Source organism: Hermetia illucens, chromosome 5 (genome assembly GCF_905115235.1).
Source record: "Hermetia illucens chromosome 5, iHerIll2.2.curated.20191125, whole genome shotgun sequence".
Taxonomy (NCBI): domain Eukaryota; kingdom Metazoa; phylum Arthropoda; class Insecta; order Diptera; family Stratiomyidae; genus Hermetia; species Hermetia illucens.
This window is the reverse complement of record NC_051853.1, coordinates 2769241-2791931: the sequence shown is the minus strand read 5'-3', so window position 1 is coordinate 2791931 and position 22691 is coordinate 2769241.

Here is a 22691-nt window from a genome sequence, read left to right as displayed (position 1 = left end):
CCACGGGGCCCGCGTACACCTCGTGTACCTTGTCGGCCGTGGCGGACAACACCTACAGCGATCCAAAATCCGCGCAGGCCAAGATGGCGCGGGTGCTCTCCGGGAGTCGCTGCAGGATATATGTTTTCACTTTGATATAGCATAATAGAGGGTATGACCAATATGTCCAATGCTCGTGATTCAAGGAACCGTGTGACCTCACTGGGTGTTCAATTCTAGCAAATGATAAGAAAAGAAGCATTTACGACTGTGATGCATGAAGTTCCAATGTTCGTGTGGCCACCATGTTCCATAAAACTCACACATTTCACTGAACAGCACTTACCAATTCCACAAGGTGTTATGGATTACTTGCTTGATCCTATAAATTCTATTCATGGAAAATTATCATCATGAATTTCTTATTCCGCTTTTCTGCGCGTAACATGTAGTTTAAATGTTACTGCAAATATTGAACGTTTCGTTCTTTCCTGCTTCCCGCGAATATTCACATAAAACGAAAGACATTCCACCATTTAGAGCCAACGAAAAACGCCTTTTGCTCGCAATTCATGCAAAGACAGGCTAACGGGGGCGAGAAAAAGTTGGAAGTGAAAGGAGTGGCGTGTTCACAAAAGAATAGAACTCATCGAAAGAAAGTAAACAGAACTCGTCAAGGAGGGATGGGGGAGTGAAAAGAAGGACGATGATGACGGCATTTTTGAATGGAAAAGGCAAGCTTACTTAAAGAACAGGAGTGCGAATAGAAGTTTTGCTACTCTTCAAGGATCTTATACTTCCAATTCTGCAGTATAAGATACTTTGGCGGACATGGACGTTCTTAAACGGGAAAAGAAATGGCCCCGTACACGTAACAAGACAGGGTGAATAAGGACTCAAATCTTACGACGTCAACGACGGGGAAAGGGAAACGGGAGAAAGTAAGAATTTCCGTAAAAAACTTTAGCAAATTTAAGTGGATGACTTTTTTAAAAGCCTTAGCGAAATGCAAACAGGATTTTACTGTTGGGATAAAATCCATTCGTGCACACCATCATCTCGATTTCGTTCGCCCCAACCACCCCTGTCGGCGTCCAAACGGAACATAGCGAAAAGTTGTTTGTACAAATATTGTCTTTTTTGTTCTTCACCGGCGGCCGCGTGAAAGAACAGTGTCTAAGTCATAGCAATAAAAGAAACTGTTTTCAGCTAAATTTACCCTTTAGGTATCACTGCGAGAGGGTCTAATTGGCTCAAGTTCCGAAACTTTCGGGAGATACGAAGGTGGAATGGTGGTGATTTGAAGTGATGAGGGTACTTGCAATTGTTTTGAAACGACTAGATTTTATTGGGGGGGGGGGGGGGGAGGGGGTCGTCCTGATATGCGTTTGGTGGCTTATAGCAACTTTGAAAGTTAGTATGCACCAGACGATAGCCATCTACACTCCAGGTTCATACACATTGACACATTGAAATCAACGTCCAGTAAATATACAGAGAATGGTGCCGAAGCAACTTTTGCTTTTCGAGACTATCTGTCAATTTCGGACATCCGGAGGCAATAGGACTTTCCTTACAGATAACACTTTAAATTTGACGATTCGTCCCAACTTGAGCTAGCGTGAATTGTGACTTCCTTAAGAATTTTTTTCTTGGTTATAGCATCGCTTCAATCCACTCATCCCTTCCCAACCGCGAGACATTGCCACATATTTGCTCCCGAGAAACTGGCCCACTTCATCAATTGTGACGGTAGTTTTGTGATTTCACAACGCCGTGTCACACTCCCTATGGGTTAAAACATCCATCTTTCACGACAAGATAAAATGGATGAATGGCACTCCTTGAGGAGGTTCTGGACCACGGATTGCATTGAGTTCAGGGCCGTCCCTAACGTTCTGGGATTTTTCTGTGGGATTTAAGGGAGGTTAACAAGTGGCTGGATTTACTTTTCTATCAGGGCTCATCCATTTCTGTATCGTCGATCCAACAGATCCCATGCTTGAACATAGTTTTTCACATGGACTCTTAGGTGATCTACCACCCACTTTGCGTCGCCCCTCAACTTACTCGGAGCATCATCAGACACTCCGCACTTCCAATGTCGTCGTTATAAACCAACGGGAATAGACTTCTGAACGACTCATAGTGACTTATATCTTCCTGAAGCGCAAAGATTTCTGGCACTTGAGGACTAGGTCTTGGCCGATAACCTTGATTCCCGGAAAACTAATTCTCTGTGGAAGGGTATACGTTCATATCTTCAGCAATCAGTCGATCCCTAATAGGGGGTGAAGTCCCTTGCATTGCGCGCCCCTAGATCGCCATCGCCTTGGACCCTGTTTCCGTCAAAGCTTGCACTCGAGCCTCTGGCATCCAAATGATTTCGAACCTCATCGCGGTCTAATTCTGCCGACTGCTCAACATTATCCCTCATTTCCTCGAGTCCTCTCAAGGTTCCCTTTTCATTTAATTTAGGGTTATTGCTGATTGGGCTACTTGGTCCTTCTATCACTGAGGATATTCCTTTTAGAACACCTTCTAATTCTCGTAGAAGATCGTCGATCGAACTTTTCTCGGTAACCAATCTAGTATGAACTCGACTGATAAATTCTCTGGCCCTTGCGTAGGCGCTGTTCATCAGCGCAGACTTATTTTCACGGAAGTACACCAGATCTACGGGTGTTTTAAATTCCAAAAGTCTCCAGAAGACCCTCAAGGAATTCAGCGTTGGTCTGCTGAATCTCCCACCATGCATCCTCAAATCTTCAAAACTTCGCTTTTCTAGTCTAAATTTGCAAAGACTTATTTCCTCAATTTTCATTACCCTTTTTTTGCTGGGCGTCAATTATCCCTTGAAAATCCATTATTAACTTTATTTGTGCAGATATAGGAACATATAGACAGACCTGTGAGTTGCCAGATCTTCCAGCAGGCGCGTCCCTTCGTGCGGATAAGGGAATGTTAGTCGGATACGTATAAATATGGACTTGTACGCATTCGAAGGTATGCGTGTATGCTTAAGGTGAGAGCCATCAGAGTTCTATATAACAAATCGCGGGAAGATGAGAAAGATTTGAAGGAGAGCTCAAAGGTTACTCCTTCGATGATGACGCAGTCGACGCAGGTGACACTCAACCGTATACTCGCGGATGGGCAAGGGAAAAGACAGTTCAGAAAAAGGAAGATGCACATCCAGGATGTCAGCAGGCTCCCAAAAAACAAAAAGGCATGTCACTCGCCTTCTTCGAAGCGAAGAAACCTAAAGCTGGCTATACAGCGAAGCGGGAGGGACTGCTTCTACCAATTCTGCGCAGAGGCGGATATAGACCCATGGGGAAGCGCCAATTGGTTTGTGATGGGGAGATTTAGAGGTCAGGCAGCTCTACAAATTACATGTCTCGATCTCCTATTGGAAGGTCTTCAGGGTTCTCTTAGGAGTCCATTGCACACTATGGGGAAAATGTTAGAGTGAATAATTTACAACGGATTGCTCCTGGGTGTAGAAAATTTGGGAGGCTTATCAGACCGACAATTCGGCTTCTGTATGGCCAAATTTACGGCCGAAGCCATCAAACTGGTTACTGGCTTAGCTGAAAATGCGATGCACGAAATGGGTGGCACTAGCAAGTATTGTGCTGTTATTACCCTTGACGTACAAAATATGCCAGTTGGAAACTTATAAGGAGGTCATTGGCGATTTGTGTACCCAGTTACATAATTGCGCTAGTCGATAGCTACTTAACAGATAGAAGGCTCTGGTATGACACAGACAATGGAACGAAATAATATATTGACTCCGCGAGTGTTCCACAGGGCTCTATGCTAGAACCGCTATTGTGGAACATCATGCATAATGATGTCCTTAACGTCCGTGTTACTAGCGAGGTAGCAATAGTCGGTTACGCCGACGACATAGCGGTGATTGCTGTTGCAAAAGATCTGGCGGATGTGGAATTATATTCATACAAAGCAATCACTGCTATAAAGAAGTGGCTGAAATATGCAGGTTTTACACTCGCAGAGGATAAAATAGAGGCGGTACTTTTTACGAAGTAGCGTAAGGAAACCACTGCCCATATCAGAATGGGGAAGCCTATCATCACTTCAAAGCCAGCAATTAAATACCTTGGAGTGATGATAGATGCGAGCAGCACTTATAAAATATTTACACCTAGGTGCCCATTGTTAGCATGGCCCTGGCAAGGACGATACCAAATGTTGGGGGCACTCGATGCACTCATAGACTCCTTAAAGTTGAAGTGGTGAGCTCTATACTGCTTTACGCAGCGCCAATTTGGTCAACTGCATTACATACCGTGTGCATCAAGGTGTGGACGAAGAGAGCGCATGCTGCTCATGCAGTTTCTCACGAGATATGGCGGTTAATGGACTGGAGTCTCCGAAGGTGTGAGTGAGTTTCATCTTATCAAAAACCAGAAAATTTTTTTCTCTCCAGTCGACGTAAACACTATTGGAATATGGTAATCAATTCATTGATGGTAGGTAAAAGTGACAGAATTAATCCCGTGACCTTTAATCATCACTAAAGGCCTCAAAGAAGGGGCGCCCTATCATATATCCTTTGCAACCTGGCCCTAGAAATAGTAAACCTTGATTGGAAGATGGGTGCCCGAAGCGCTACCTTTTTCATTTCCATCCAATTGGTGCTCAGATGTGACGAGGAGGCAGACGGAGCAGCAACCCTGTGGACTGAGTCAATACCAAGTGGCCAAGGATAACTTCCAAATGGTGGCACCGGGAAACTCTGTATTCACATTGACTTGCTGGTTATGATAAAGTGGTTCTGGTCAGCCGGGATAGCCCTCCCAATCTATATGTCTCAGGAGAATTCCCGCGGGATGTGTTCTCGGCCTGGTCGTTTGCGGTTGCCCCTTTTGTGGGAATTTCAAGGTTGTGGTGCCGTACCCGTTAGTTGCTATAGACTATTCGCGGACCACTTACTTTTACCATATTTCAGAGTAACAGCTTTAGGAATAAGGTTGTGATCGATAGTCTAATGGGTAAATTGGCAGATAGATAAACAAACGGGGCAACCCAGGATTTGCCTCATTGAAAATTTCTATTGGAGGCAAATTTTATATTTTTTAAACAGTTCCTCGTTTTTTGAGACAAAACTAAAAACCTCTTGTACTTGACACAACAATTTCGTCATGGCTGTGCTTTAAAGATTTCGAACAGGTTAACGAACTAGACCACAAATGCCGCTTGCAATGAAGCATCACGTTCTCCAATCATTTCCATCATTAGAAAAATCGCAATGTCCGGTGGCCTAGGTCCATGACGCGGTGAGAAAGCAAACAGATTACAGCATAATCGAGGGGTTTGAGTAAAGATGTCATTGCCGATTGAGCACCACGTCCTCCGGACAAGGAAGCATGAAGAAAGTCACTGATAACAAGAAGAAACAATATCGGTGTCAGGGTGCAATTCTGGTGAACTCCGCTTTGCAACTCAGATTTCTCGGCGACTTTATCCCGGTGCAGAACTTGACATTTTGCGCCATCATATGTTAGATAAGGAATGCACTAGTTGAATGAGCTGTGCAAAGCGGTGTCTGGCAGATGGCGCTTAAATATAATATAGCAATTAAGGTTAATTGTCGAGAGTCCGAACCTGGTGCTTTTTAATATATGCATGTATGCATAATTGCATCGGCGATTAGAGCCAACCAGCTTAATGCTAAGACTGTGACTGAAAATTCATTGATCAGTGTAAGCCATATCTAATCTAGGTCGGAAATATTTGTCGCCTAGGAAGATTGTTGGTTTGCTTGTTTGTTCCTTCCTCCCAAAGAAATGTGTAGAAATAAATCCGGAAGCTTCCGTAGATACTCCATTGTAACACTCACATTGTCTCTCCACATTATGAGACCTTGGCTAATTCATTTCTTATTCCGCTGCTTTGTTTGAGACAATTCTTTTCCTTGCCTGCGCCCTTGCATCCAAACGAGAAAACTTTTCACATTTGATTTTCACCATGTCAAACACTCTTCTATCATTTCAGAGGACTAATAAATGTCGACTATGTAAATTGTTTTATTATTCAGATGGAGTCTGTATGTATGCGTCGAGTAGTTGTGCTTAGCTCCCAGAGTGCTATACTCGTATATCTTTAGATAGGGAAACTTTTCGTTTCAATGGATATGTCCTGACAACAACAAAACCATGCAGAGGAGCACCAAGAGGAGCAAAAAATGTGCTGAAAGAAAAAATAGTATTTAGAAGAAGACTAAGCTTGTAGTGAAGGGGTCAAGCTAAGCTGACGTGGTGGCACAAATGCTGGTCGTATCCACAGCAGGATTCCCCATCGATCCGTCCTCGCATAGACATGTCTGTTTAGTAACAGTATCCTTATCAAAAATCTCCAGACATGTTATGCCCGAGAACGAATGCTTCGCTGCGCCCACAACATGTAAAATATGAACAAGGAGCAGTCGACGCCGGCAGTCAACTGTCCGCCGTTCCATCTAATCCATCATGGTCCCATTGCTCTGTCGAAAACCTTGGTGGAATTATAAACACTATCCATTTCGGTTTTGATGTTGAGCATCTAAGTATCGTTATCGGACAGTGCCTGGATTGTCTCAGTGGCGTCATAGTCACTAGAAGTAATGGCGCACTAGGTCCATGCGCTGGACGAGTTGCTTCTTTCGGAATTCCGTATTTCTGGTACTCCAGATATACAACTGCAGAATTTCCACCTTTCCTTCCAAAATGCAGGAAAGCAGAGACCTATTGTTCCCAACGTGAATTTTCTCCATTAAAATCTCTCTAATAGAATTAGTTTTCCAAGCAAGGTAGAGCGTAATCGGAAAATGGTACGGAGGGGATATATTTTCACGACGCTTTCACGGTTCATTTGCAATGGATTCACAGGCTGCTGGCCCTTGGTGTACTTCGTGTAAGGCTGTTTCGGGTGGAGCAAATATGAGCGCATGAATTCCGTCCGAATTTTAATTAAAGTTCGCAAAGCCAGGCGTCCACAAAATCTGAATTCAAAGGCTAGCGCTGAGAACGGGTTCAGTTAAATGGAGTTTTCTCGAAATTTGAACGGAAAGCAAAATGAGAAATTAAATGCAAGCATTTGATCGCTGACCTGGGGAGTACTTGTGGTGGTGGTGGGTACCTGTTGTGAGAAACGATGAACATTTTTGCGAGAGACTTTATGGTTCCGGGAAATTCGGACTAGGATGCACTTTGGCTACAATCTCCTCCGTAAGTAAGGCGAAGGCACTATCTAGGAATGCATGTTGTCTTGTAATATGAACCGAAACCGCTCTGCACGAAATGATTATGTAGCGCAAGGAATGGAGGCGATAAATGCTTATGAACATGCATTTATATGCAGCGAACCGTATCCAATTACTTAAATGAAAAGTAACGGATAATGCACCAGTAATGCTTAGATACTATCCAGAGGATGCTTAGATACTATCCAGAGGAAGTCGAGGGGGTGGTAAAGTCAACGTAATAACAAAAATATCCGAAACCTGCGGAATATCCTTTTCGCACTTCAGAAATTTTTCGGAGAGGATTTAAGAAAAATCAATCCTTAAAGTTTAGAATTGTTCAGATCTCTATGTAGATTGGTACTAATGTGCGAGGGTTGCATTATGCAAAATTGATGATAGCTACACTTTCTTAACAAGTCATATGGGGCCATAGTAACCCTTGTACATAAAACTTAGTAAAACCCATTTAAATATTTGTTAGTACAGACATTTTGGAATATTCAAAACTGATCATTAACCTTTACACTTTGTTTTTGTTTTCGTCATGCATGGCTCGGCTATATACCTAATCGTGGTATGCATTATCAAATACTTTTTCGCGTTTGTATAAGACAATTGCAACGTACATATATATAAGTATCGCTGCCAAAACAACTGACGTTGCACGGATTTTTGTTGTTATTGAATGGAGGTCTGTTAGCGGAAAGTACGGCTAAGGTGTTCAGGCTGCAGTAAAAAAACTCGTCGGCACGCGCATCCGGTGCATGGAAAAAATATTTGCATATCCAAGGTGAATATTCTCCGCATGCACGTATATTTAGCATGTAAGCAATTTGTAATTTTTCTACATAGCAAGTAAGACATTTTTTGGTGACCCCGACGTGATCAGCCGATCACAACATTAAAAGGACACGAGGCGAGTTAATAACTTGTGGAATTACCCTAGCCAACCATGGAGGCGATACTTGAGAAAGTTAATAATCTTACTCGCCAATAAGATGTGACGGGCCAGGAGATTCAGCGTCTTTTGAGTAACTACCGGAAAGATCCGGTAGCTCGGTAGACAAAGGAATATCTCATGAGGAGATTGGAACAATTGGAAAATCTCTGGACAGCCTTTTCGGAGAGAAATGAAGAGCTTGAAGAGTTAGCGCATTATGTTCCAGATCATCCATATTTCGAGAAACAATATTTCTCCTCAATGCAGCGCGAGTACACCAAGTACAAGGATGACATTGCTGAACGCCTTCAGGGTTTGGAAGGCACGTCCAAGTTGAATATCGATTTTGGTAAATCAGCCACGGGTGCCTTGGATACAAGGGCCGCCAGGGCAGTAAACAATGCTCAGAACGAGCTTCCCAGCGATGTCGTGGTACTAATAAGGCAACAGGAATCAAGGATACGGACTGTGGAAAACATTATTAGCGGCATCGACACAGTTGAACAGGCACAACCCAAATCATACTACGAATTGAAGACAGCTACTTTATCAAAGTACTGGGAAGAGTTGCGTCAAGGCCATCAGAATATATGGCAATATTCCAGCGATCCAAATGAGTTAGGGTACAACGAGGAGAATTTTCTCCACCTCGAAGAGCGAATTCAAGACACCTTAATATTTCTCGCTGAATGCCGTTCAAAGCTAGAACCGAGCATTGCTCCCGCTACAAGGGCCTTTCCAAGCATCAACTTGCCACACGTGACAATTCCTGCCTTTGACGGCGATTATGCACAATGGCAATCCTTCCACGGCTTATTCCGCCAGATGATCCAGGAGCAGCAATTGGGAAATGCTCAGAAAATGTGGTATTTGAAGACCAATCTAAAGGGTGAAGCAGAGCGACTTATACGTCATCTGCCCATCACTTCTTCTTTTTCTTCAGCCTTTGTCCCGTTCACAAGCGGGGTCGGCTCGTCGTGATCGGCTTCGCCATTTGGCTCTATCGAATGCCTGATCTGGGTGCAATCTCGAGGCTTTCAAATCCCCATCCAGCGTATCAAGCCACCGTTGCTTAGGTCTGCCTTTTGGTCGTTTACCATCGACTTCCATGTTCAGACCAATCTTTGCAAGTGAATTCTCGTTTGCACGAATTGCGTGACCATACCATCGAAGACGCCTCTCTCGCAACTTTTCCACGATCGGTGCAACCCCATAACGATCGCGGATATCCTCATTTCGGATGTGATCTAAACGTGTGACGCCACTAGTCCAACGTAGCATCTTCGTCTCCATTACCGCGAGACGCCGTTCATTGTCTTTTATGGTCGGCCAACACTCAGAACCATAGAGAGCGACTGGACGGACAACATTTGGGTAAATTTTAGATTTGGGACGTTCGTTGATACGTCGATCACAAAGGACACCAGTTGTGGAACGCCACTTCATCCAGGTTGCGTTAATGCGTGAAGCAATTTCATAACGCAGTTCTCCATTGGCTGAAAGCGTTGACCCGAGGTATTTAAATCGCTCAGATCTGGGCAGATCACTGCCGCTGACAGTGATTGTGCCTGTTTGATGGGGATTGGTCGTCAAAAATTCAGTTTTGTTTAAATTTAATCTGAGACCGTGTTGCATGAGGCGATCATTCCATTTTTGAACAAGTTGCTCGAGATCATTTTTGCTATCAGATGCTAGGAAAACATCATCTGCATAAAGCAGTGTGTAGGGCGCTGGACGTTGAATATCCCGTGTGACGGTGTCCATAACAAGGACAAAGAGGAGTGGTGAGAGGGCACTTCCTTGATGAACTCCAACAGAGACACGAAGTGGTTTTGATACACCCGCCATACTTCGAACTTTTCTTTTCGGATCGTGGTAGAGCAATTGAACCCAGCGCACGAGTTCTTCTGGTACGAAGTGTTGTCGTAAAGCATACCAGATGAGTTCGTGTGGTACACGGTCAAACGCTTTCTCTAGATGCAGAAATGCAATGTAAAGAGGGCGATGCTTCTCACGGTGTTTCTCCATGAGTAACCGCGCAGCGTGTATTGCGTCAGTAGTTCCGCAGTTCTTGACAAATCCGGCTTGATTCACGGTTATTTCAACGATTTCGCGAATACGGTTGTCAAGAATGCGTTCAAAAATCTTCGAAAATTATGACATTGCATGGACAAAGCTAACAAACCGCTACAGCAATCAACGATTGATGGTAGCCACGCTATTGGATAGGCTCACACAACAGCCGATGATTACTTCGGACTCCCCCAGTGCTTTGAAAAAACTTCATGACATTACGAAGGAATGTCTAGCAGGACTCAAGAACTTTAATATCAATATAGCTAGTTGGGATCCCATTTTATTACATATTTTACTGAAGAAGTTAGACAAGGTTACGCACGCCTTATACGAACAAACTTTGACTTCACCACGAGAACTGCAGCCGGTTGATGCATTTCTCGCGTTTTTGGAAAGACGCTTTCAGTCTTTAGAGGCCTTGTGTAGCGACAAGAGGAGTACGACTCAAAAGAAACCTACAAACCGAACCTCGGCTTTAATATCCACCAAGGACAGTCAATCTTCACAGTGCAAAAACTGCAAGGGAAGCCATCGAATCTACACCTGTGAAGCTTCTAAACAATTGTCCATCTGGGATCGAGTAGCCAAAATCAAGCAGCTGAGGCTATGTTTGAACTGCCTACGGGAAGGACATTGAAGTGCGCAGTGCAGCGCAGGAAGTTGTCTTAAATGTGGCAAGAAGCACAACACTCTACTACATATGGACGCCAACAATCAAGACAAAACAACGCCCTCTATCACCGCAATGCAAACAATAGCCAACGCCACCAAGCAAGGTCAAGTATCAAGTATTGTAAAGGACAAGGGTTCTACAAATGTCAACCATTCTATTGCATTATCAACGGAAATATCTGCATCAGAGGGGCAGCTATTGCACTCATCAAGGTGACAAACCAAAAGAGCAGGTCGATAGAAATGAGAGCTCGTCTGGATAGTGGCTCCCAAATAAACATAATTACAGAAACGGCTGTGAGAAAGCTAGGACTACAACCAACTAGTTACCATATACACATTCGTGATCTGGGCGGAGCGTCGCAACAATCGCAACAGAAGGTAACGTTGTCATTGCAATCAAGAATCACTACGTTTGCACGGAAGATAGACGCTATAGTTTTACCACATATAACATCCTCTCAACCATCGCAAGGTCTGAATTCAAGGCCATTCCCGGCAACATTCAGCTTGCCGATCTTCATTTTGACCGGGAAGGGCGTATTGATCTACTTCTCGGAGCTGACATCTACTACGAACTATTAGCGACAGGGCAGATGCGGCTATCAAAGAACCTGCCACTGCTGCAAAATACGGTCTTTGGCTGGATAATTGCTGGAAGGATTGCAACATCCTATCAGAAAGACGTTATATGCGGCATCCTCAACACCGATGATTCCAAGCTCAGCGAGCAGATAGAGCGTTTTTGGAAATTGGAGGAACCAGAATCTACAGAAAACCTTGCGATGACAACACAAGAAATAAAGTGTGAAAATCATTTTGCTCAAACCATGAAACGAACGAACAATGGACGTTTCATTGTGAAACTGCCTTTCAAGGTGGATCCAGCAAAACTCGGCAAATCTAGGGGCAATGCGGAGAGGCGACTTTTCAAATTAGAATTGAGATTAGCACGAAACCCAGAACTACGCAAACAGTACAATAAATTTATGGACGAATACAAGCAACTGGGGCAGATGACGAAAATAGATGAAGGAAGTATTCCGAGTCTTCATTACTTTCTTCCCCATCATAGCGTTCTGAAGCCAGAGAGCACCACCACTAAACTTAGAGTAGTTTTTGACGCCTCTTCGGAAACCTCTTCTGGATATAGTTTGAACGATGTACTTGCTACAGGCCCTAATATCCAATCCGAATTATTTACCATTCTCGTACGATTTCGGCTGCCTTGCTTTGTTTTTACTGCTGACATCGAAAAGTTGTATCGGCAAGTCCAGGTGTCGGAGGAAGACAAAAGATATCAACTAATTCTATGGCGAGATGAGCCTAATGAACCTATAAGATATTATCAGCTGAACACGGTCACATATGGTACTTCCTCTGCACCATATCTAGCCACCAAATGCCTACAAGAATTGTCATCACAGACAACGCACAAATACCCATCCGGTTCGACTGCATTAAGACGGGATTTTTATATGGACGTCAAGTGCAAACACCTTGACAGTAGCTATTGAGACGCAACATCAACTTGGCACAATCTTGCAATCGGCCAGCTTTAAGCTTCGGAAGTGGTGTGCAAACAACAAGAATCTTTTAAACAACATTCCTGCTGAAGATCAGGCACTCCAACTGGACATAACCCAAGAAAGAGAAGAAAACGTGAAGACACTAGGATTAGTCTGGACTCCTAAGACAGATGAATTTCAAATTAGATGCCCATACACGGAACCTAAGAAAGTAACAAAGAGATCAGCGCTATCAGATATCGCTCATCTGTTAGATCCGCTAGAATTGATGGCACCAGTTACAGTTACTGCTAAAATCTTCCTTCAAAGGCTGTGGAGTCTCAAAATAGGTTGGGATGAAGAAATTCCTTTAGAACTACAGGCGGAATGGTCAAGATATTATAATGACTTGCAGGGGCTGAATCAAATGAAGGTACCTCGTCACATATTTGGAGAGAAGGTACCTGAAAAAATACAGTTACATGTCTTTTCGGACGCTTCGGAAAAGGCATATGGTGCAGCAGTATATCTATCTATCTATTCAGTCAGATGGGGTTCGCACAGTTCGTCTTTTATGAGCAAAGTCGAAGGTGGCACCATTAAAACGAGTGACCCTACCAAGATTGGAATTGTGTGCAGCAAAGCTAGCAGCTGAACTCGTTCATCGGCTTAAACGGGACATAGAAATTCCAGACTATAATTGCTTTTACTGGACCGACTCCGAAATTGTCCTAAATTGAATCAATGCGGAAGCATCGTCATTTTATACGTTCGTGGCTAATCGAGTCGCTGCTATACAACAAAAGTCCTCACCCAAGCAATGGAGGCACATACATTCAAAGGAGAATCCAGCAGATTTGGTATCGAGAGGTGTCGCTCCTGGAAAACTGCAGAATTATGCACTCTGGTTCTATGGGCCTATATTTCTTCATGGGACTGAAGAGTGCTGGTCGGAAAGGTTTCATAGTGTAGATACCACCTTGGAGAAAAAACGTTCAAAAATGGTATTGGCCATGGTGAAGGACTCAATTTCCCTTATTAATCAAATCGACCATCAAAACTCTTTTCAACGACTGCAACGCATAATGGCACATGTGCTACGGTTCGTTAGGAATGCCCGAGCAAGGAACCACAAGGAACGAGAAAAATCGCTCTTAACTGCAAGCGAAATGGAGGAAGCCTTGCGAGTAATAGTAAAGGAAGCTCAATGGGATGTGTATCGAGAATCAATGCAGCAACTAACATGTAACAAGCAATTAAACAACAGCGATCCATTGAACAGTCTCCATCCATTCTTAGACGAATTCGGACTTTTGAGAGTCGGCGGTCGGCTTGAAGCTTCAAATTTAACTTATGATACCAAACACCCGATCATCCTTCCTTATGGCCATTACGTAACTCGATTGATTTTAAATGATCTGCACCATAAGCATCATCACGTCGGGGTCACCAAAAAATGTCTTAATCCTGATAGGTCCACTCGGTGATATACCGGGTGAGTCTTCCTTCTTGATCAAGTGAAATACCTGCTCAAGTCAAAATCAAGTAAAGTTCGTTTTCAAGTCTGTCAGTATGTTCATTGGGTGAAACACCGAATGAGTCTGTCTTTCTTAATTGGGTGGAACACCGAATCAAGTTTGGTCCAGTAGAGGATATTTCCAAATCTTTGAAGTCTCCAGCAGCCTCACTGGAGAAGAATAAAAGGCTTAGTTCTTCGGGACTTGATCACACCAAAGTAGTACCCTTTTCACCATTGAGTTATCATCATATAAAAAGCTACACTAGATCACCATTGAAGACCTGCTGGACGTAGGCTCGATAGAGCACCACTTTTAGTTCAAACATTCCAGTTCATTGTCAAACCCAAATAAGTATGTCCTGCAAACTGGTAACCCGGCAATAAGTTCATGGCCAAGCATATCAACAAATCTAAACGAGTTATCGGGTACATTCCGTGTAAAATCTCCAGTGAAGAATAACACTACACATTGCAGGAAAACACGACAGCTGTCCTGATGAACGGCGAGAATTGCTGTCGAAAATTGGCTCCGCCGCTAGTGTTGTAAGTTTTCAGGCTATAAAATCCACCAAAATTCAGAGAAAACTGCGCGAAACAATTAACTACGAAAAATCCTCCGAGATACAATATTTTTAGATAAATTCTCCTTGATTGAAAAACCAAAAGCAATCCTCCCATTCGATGTGACTCCGTTGCAAAAAACTCCAGTTTCCCTTTCAATTATGACACCCCTAGAAATCAGAGAGCCCGACTTCACAAAAGATGACAACCTAACTGCTCGTTAGTATCCGAAATAAATATCTGCTTTTACAGAAATTTCGCAGTTTCGATCCGTCGACAATGTTTACCGAATCGCACCAAATCTTTAACCTCTTCAAGAAGTTATCTCTCAATAGAATCTTGCGATTTGGATACACGTTCTTCAGCTCTCACGATGAAAATCCTCCTCGTTGTTTGTCGGCACAAAGAACAGCACAATTGTCAAATCATACTCACTTGTAGCAAATCCGAAATCTGAACTTTCTCATCAGCTATAGCTCGATCAGCTGGTCCCGCTACACCTGGCCTTTAACTGCTAAAGTTCAACATATGCAGTAGTGTTGACGGATGCGACAGATCATTCCCCTCAGTCACCCGAATGCATTCAATAATGTGAAATATGCGGTGAAATTTAAGGTAATTGCACATTATAGAATGCATTCTTTGATAGCTCCCATCGCAAAGTCTCGGCCACTACAGATTGTTTTGGATAGATCCGACCAAGAAGTTGATCCATTCTTGACACCAGGTCTGCTGGTGCCAGCACCTAAGTTCGTTTTTTCTTTCACAAATCCCGGATAGTGGAAAAATACATGCTCTGGGTCTTCTGGGACTCTACGCAGTTTGGACAATCGGTTGAGGTGTCCAGTTTAAAGCTGTGCAGGTATTGGCGATATCTTTCACCACGTAAGAAACTGGGTAAGATTATAGTTGATTTAACCGTGTCATTTCTCCAACCTCTGTTCCAGCGTTTCCAACGATCTGGCCATCAATTTAGAGATCTCTCCCGATAAGGAAGAGATTGGCTTGGAGCTGTATATATTCGTCTTCTCATCTGCCAAGATGACAAGAGCATCATTACCGAGATGAAGAATGCTGGATCATATGAGACAGTCCTGACGGGCTGTCCTCCTATAGATTGCATTCAGTTTATTATCGTTAACTGACATCTGCAATGCCTCTCCCAAAACTGGGGTCGCATAGAGCATAAGCAGTCTAGAGGCCGCGCTTGCAGTGGATGCTTTGTTGGTAACATACTCTATGTGTCGCCATAACTGAGGTTTCCATCTATCATCAATGTCAAGTATTTGATGGCCGGCTTAGAAGTGATGATTTGATTTCCAATTTCAATGCGGACCGCTTCCGTCTTTTCCTCCGCAAGTGTTATACCAGAGCACTCTAGCCGACCCTTGACATGATTCCTTCGACCGGGAATGACTGCATCTTCGTGAAGCATTGCGACCACAACCAGTGCTATGTCGTTGGAGTAAACCAACATCGTGGCTTTCTCCGAAAAGGCAAGATTAAGTAGATCGTTGTACATGATGTTGCACAGTAGTGGAAACCATACGGAGTCCTACGGGGCACCCGGTTCGTCATCGGTGTTATGCCTGAGCCTCCTTCTACAAAATAACTGCCCACAATAACTGGGAGATAGGCGGGAATGACAATTTTCGCAACGGATTTTCGTACTGGATTCCAACTGGCCGAAATGAATGCACTCTTCCCGTCCATGGTCACTACCACGGAATATTTGCTGATGCTATCTTTCTGGTTATTACATCTTAGACCAAGCCAGTGACTAATTTGATAGCATCAATCGTTCATCTAACTTTATTGAACCCTTCCTACCAATCTGAATGGCCTCCTTGGCTTTCAGCAGCAGTAACTAATCTATTATAAACTTCCCACTCTGGCATTTTGCCTGCAGTGTCGAAAAGACATATGGGTCTGTATGAGAACGGTTCACCTTGAAGTTTACCAGACTTAGGCAATAGTATCAGTTTCTGCCGCTTCTACGTCGCAGGAAATATCCGCTCTTATTTGCACGCTTTGCGAAACTCTGCGAACATGTCCGGTCTGGATTTCACGGCATGCATAAGAGCCTTATTCGGTACTATTCTGCCGCAGTCTCCAGCATCTCGTCGCTGGTGATTAGTGATATTGGCGTCATATTCAGAAGGTGATGGAAGCTTTCAATGCCCTCCTCTTCCGGAGCGAATGATGCCTGGATGATTTTTAACAAGAAGATAGGGCACGTGATCTGCGGAGATGAACGCCGTGCAAATAGCCCTCCGATTGTAACACATAAGATGGGTACCCCTTTTAGGAATTTCAATGATCATTCCCTTCTTGCCCTCTTTGGGGAAGGTTTCGGATTATCAGGATTTCTCTCCACGTGCAAATGGCAGACCAGCAGAAACTACAGGAGCGGTAACGAATAGCTCCGAGGAAGAGTGTCGAACCAAGGGGCTTTACTCAGTCAGCACATCAATGGCTGTGATAAATTCCCCTTTGGTTGGAGGAGCAGTACGTGAAGCCATGTTGGAATGACTAGTCATTTTATCCCCAAGATACGGAACTCCACTCATATCCGAATATGATAACGATAACGATGCTCTTCATCTTAAATGAAGACTCGACCGCCAACATCCCTCACGGGATCATTGAAAGATTTGCAACAACATGCAAGTTCCTATACGGTATAAGGTTCTAAAATCTGACCAGTAAAATAACAAATTCCCTCTCATCACAGACCACACTATGCTGTGCTTCCCGATATTTCCCTTGATACCGCAGGAAGCGAACAGAGCGCGCCTGTCACCATTAGCAGTCATCAATCAAGTCTCCAATCCTTTCGGTTTAATAATCTACTTACACGATTCCGTAGTCAACCAGATCTTGTGACTTCCCTTCGGTGTGTGGCCGACCATTCTAAGTGGCAGCATAATGCTGCCAAATATTCTCAGGTGGATTATTCAACGTATATTCTGTCCGATCCATGAGGATCTTTTCGAGGCCAATCTGATCCCAATGTGTTCAATCTAACTGATCGTACGGTATCGGTCAGTCCTCACCTGATCTTATGGTCCGTTTTGTGCTCAAATAGTGTGCTATGAATGACCAGGCAGTGGACGCTGCAGAAATCCATAAACCTCCATCGTTATCTTTACCAAGACCATGTTTTCCTGTCACATGACCGAGCAAGGTGTTGTCAGAGCCCATCTCGACATTCAGATCACCCATGACGATCACAACATCACACTAGATATTCGATGTCGCAAGTAACAATATCCAGGATAGAAACAAAGGAAAATGGCGAGAAGGTTTTTCTTCTGCTGAATGCTGTCAGACACACGGAAAGGTCACATTTCGTACTTTACTCTTGTAGGAACCGCGCACCGATTGCACGGGCTCCACTATCACTGGGGTTGCCCCAATGCATACCGGATGAATTTATGACACACTTTTAAACGGCTTCTCCAAATACAGGAATTCAATGTGGAGACGGCGATGATTTTCGCGGTATTTTTCATGACTAACTGCACTGCATGCATTGCGTCGGTAATCCTACAGTTCTTGACAAACCTGACTTGCTTTCGTTGACGTTAATTCACTTGCCTGCTTTAGTTTTCCATTCTGGAACTGTCATGCTTTCTTGCCATTCAGGTGCTGTTCAACCCTCGACAATATAGCGATTGACGAACGTACAGAGCCGCAATATTGGATCTGGACTTTCCAGGGCTCAACTACGATGTCGTCAGGTCCTGTCTATCCTCTAGGGTGATGTGTGGCTTTCCAGGGGCCTCTCGTCCGGATAGCTGAGTGGTTAGAGCACAAGGTTGTCAAATGGAAGGTCCCGGTTCAAATCTCACTGGTGACAGTCGCAACGCTGACCACATTGCCTCCTGTATGATAGTGTACCGTTACGGTCTTGAATGAAGTGCTCTAACATACTTTAACGCCCTAACCCAATTGATTTGTTGCACCAACGATTATTATTTTTAAACCTCTGGTCTACCAAGACTGTTAATGAGTGGTGATAGCCCCACCCTATACGAGGGGACCCTGCTATTAACAAAACGCGCTAGTCGCTAAACTGGTGAAGTACTGTGAGAGGAGGGCGTTCCCACTTCTTCTCGTTTGCGAAGCCAACGACTATCACCGAATCTGGGGAAACAACGACACCAATCGAAGAGGTGAGTACCTTCTTGAATTTATTGTTAGTAATAAGCTAGAAATATATAACATAGGAAACACGACAACATTCGTGACCAGCACTAGACGAGATGTACTAGACATAATCCTAGGAAATACTCTAATGAACGGGCTGGTCAGGAATTGGAGGGTGCCGGATGAGCCCTCTATGCCTGACCATAGAATAATCGGTTCGACAATAAGGACTCCCAGGAATTTACAATGCACTTGAGCAACAACATGGCTTACCTCCGCGAACTTGAACTAGAAACAATGGTGGAAAAAATCGACACAGTCGTCATTAAGGCACATGAGGTCAGCTGCCCGGCTAAGATGGTTAGGTCATTAAAGGAAGCACCGTGATGGAACAGGAACTTAGGCAAAATGAGAACATAGGTACGAAAACTCTTCAACTGAGGAAAATAAACCGGAGTCTCCAAGATATAAAAATGCCCTGACTGGGTATAGCAACGCGATGAGGGCAGAATGGAGCAGCTTCTGGGAATTCTGTGAAGGGATCTAACAAATCACAGACGCAACCAGGCTGTACACAGCTGTAGCCAAAGACAAGGAAGGGAGGATGGGACATTTATTGAGAATGGGTAGAACAGAGAATACGTGCCTCTCAGAACTCATTTCCCGGGGTCCAATCCCACCGCGGTAGGCGCCCATATTCTGGATCACACCCCACCAACGACTAAAAGGGTAAGAAAGGATAACTGGAAACTAGCAAAAGAGATACGCTAAGAAACTGGAGTAAAATGGGCAGTGGGAAATCTCAAACCATTGAAATCACACGGAATAGAGAGCACCTTCCCAGTACTAATGCAGAGAGGCCTAGAAATCATCTTAGAGTCTCTTCTGAGGGTGGTAAGGGCAAGCATAGCCCTGGGATAAATACCAAAGGATCCCTTTTACCCTAAATCTTTCAGACCAATTCGCCTAACATCGCTCGTACTCAAAACGGTGGAGAAGGCCGTAGACAACTATGTTAGAAATAATGTTCTAAAACGTACTCCCCTTCATCAGTGATCCCTAAGGGAGTGGGAAACATCCTGGCTTTCTGAATGGGTAAAATGCTAGAGAGAAGGCGAATAGAAGTACAAAAGTTACAAATTCTATTATCATGAATACCACTCAAGGTTGGAGTTACACAAACTCCAAAGACTGGCTTGCGTGCGTCTCAGTGCGGCAATGGGGCATGCTCAATGTTATTTCTTGAGGTACTTTAATTAACCCCTCTCCATCTGCACATACAGATGTAGACGAGGAGCACAATCTTCAGGATAGGCGGGAGTATCAGTAAGGCTGGCAGCTGCCTAAATCGAAGGAAGATTGATATTTTTTCTAGGCGATAAGATAAGAAGTTTAAAACAGGTTGAAGCTACAAGGCAAACGGAGAGAGCGTGCAGTGACATACGTGTGATTACTTGATACACTGACGGACCCCTGACAGCAGACGGAGCGGGTGCTGGGGTCATTGGGTCAATGAAATTGTTCTTAAAGTACACTAGCATATTCTAGACGGAAATATACACCTTAGACAGATGTGCCTTCTCTAATCTCGAAGGGAACTACAGGGGGCAGAACATGGCTATTTTGACTGACAGCCAAGCAGCAATCAAGGCACTTAGGTCCAACTAGGTGAACTATAAACTAGTATGAGAAGACTGAATACGTTCGGCTTTCACAATAAGGTCTGGATAGTCTAGGTTCCAGGCCATAATGGGTTGGAAAGCAATGAAATAGCTGACGAACTGGCCAAGATGGGAGCAGGGACATCTTTATACGGCCCAGAACCCTTTTATGGAATCGGGAACGGGTTCATGGCTATGACACTGGGCGAGTCTAGCAGGAGTGGAGTAGTCCAGGGTGCTTATTAGGGCTACGAACCCAAGCGCACAAATGATTGCTTAAACTTCACCAAGCAAGACTTCCGAATCTTAGTGGGGGTTCATAGTCATCATTTTCGGCTAAACTATCACCTAGCAAGCTAGGGAAATCTATGGAGACTGCCTGTAGGTTCTGTGCGAAATATGATGGAACCTCCATAAATGGTCTAGGACAGTGTCCGGGACTTGTCCAAAGTAGGTCGAGGCACCTGGAAGAACAGTTAATACCATATGCAAAATTGAAAGGTTGTGTGGAGTTGCCAAATCTCCCACCAGGCGCGTCCCTTCGTGCGGATAAGGGAATGCTCGGCGAATGTGTCATGGCCATGCACATGCACGCATCCGGAGATGTGCGTGTATGAGCATGTTTATGCGCAGGCCGGGTAGGTGGGAAGTAAACGCCCACCCGTGGATAAAAATTGGCTATGGGAAGGATACCCAGAAATAAAGCCCAAACATGGAGGAGCAGAAGAAGAATGAAGTTACGGTGCAGGGCTTCGGAAACCCAGTGCCGGCGGTTTTTGCGAGTGAGCAAGCGGGCTCCCGGCCGTCGATATCCAACGACCGCAGTGCCTCAGTACTGGGAACCTTGGCTACTGTGGCATCTAATGTTACAAGCGTGCGGGAGGAACTTGAACTGGCTCCAGTGATGGATCCGTTCAGAAGGAGCTCGAATTTTCGCAGATCCCCTCCCACACGGGCACAAGCCCCCACGATCGCTACCCCCAGTGGGAAGCGTATAGCGGGAGTCTTCGATGAGGAAGAATCACTGACGCCGATTCACCCGAGCGATGTTTTGGACAATGATCAGTCTGAAGCTGTCTTTACTGCCCTCGGTAAAAAGGTCATGGAGTTGTGTGAGTTTATCAAGGAGCGCAGGAACATTCACCAAAATATAAGGGCCACGATCAGAGGCATCCGTTTGACGTACGGCAAGGCCCAGGATGAACGAGTAGGGAAGTCGCCGATTGGAAAAGTAAACCAGGCAACTCAAGTAACGCCGGTTCAAAACACAAAAGGGGAGAAACCGGGAAAGAGGCTGCGCGAGAAGCTGAATGACTCAACAGGCCAGCAAACCCCGAAAAGAAAAAAGGACTCAACTCCCAAAAAGGTGGAGTTCATGAAAAGTACGTCTGAAGCTACCAGTGAAAATACTGCAGTGGCTACCTCGAGAAAAGGGATCGAGCCTTCAAAGTCGGATGCGGAAGCTTGGAGGAAGGTAGAACCACGGAAAAGCAATTATCGGAGGAAGATTAGACCGGAGGTGATTTTCATTTCCAAGCGAGGCGAAGGGTCATACGCTGACATTCTCAGGAAAGTGAAGGCAGACCCCGAACTCACCAATTTGGGAGACAACGTCAGCCATATTAGACGGTCGCAGAAGGGAGATCTTATGTTGGAACTTAAGAAATCCAAGGATGTAACCGCGAACAAATTCTTAAGCCAAATCGGGAAGACTTTAGGGCAGGAAGCCGACATAAGAGCTAGCAGGCCGGAGACCACTATAATCTGCAAAGATATAGATGAAATTACGACGAAGGAGGAGGTTCGCGAAGCGTTGGAGAAACAGTTCGATCTTGCCGGACTACAAGAGTCAGTGGTGAAAACGCTAAGGAAAGCCTATGGGGGAACACAAACCGCCATCATCAGCCTACCAGTGGAGAACGCACTCAAACTGTTAGCAGCAAGGAGAGTGAGAATAGGCTGGGTTATGTGTCGCCTTAGGGAACAGGTGGCGTTAAAACGGTGCTTTAGATGTCTTGGCTTTCGTCACATTGCGAAGTCATGCACTAACCCAAATGACAGGTCAAAGCAATGAAGGAGATGCGGAGTGGAAGGCCATATCAGCAAGGACTGCGGAGCTGACCCAAATTGTCTACTGTAGAAAGGAAAGGAGGGTGTGGACCATCGGCACATTGCGGGCAGCAGCAGGTGCCCGGAATACAGGACAGCCCTTAGCACAAATCGCAGATGAGGTTGATATAAATCAATCCCAACCACTGCGAGGCGGCGCAGGATCTACTCGCGCAAACCATCCGCGAGAAAAACATCGATGTGGCCATACTAAGTGAACCATACCGAAACCGCGGTAGTAGCGTTTGGGTCAAAGACC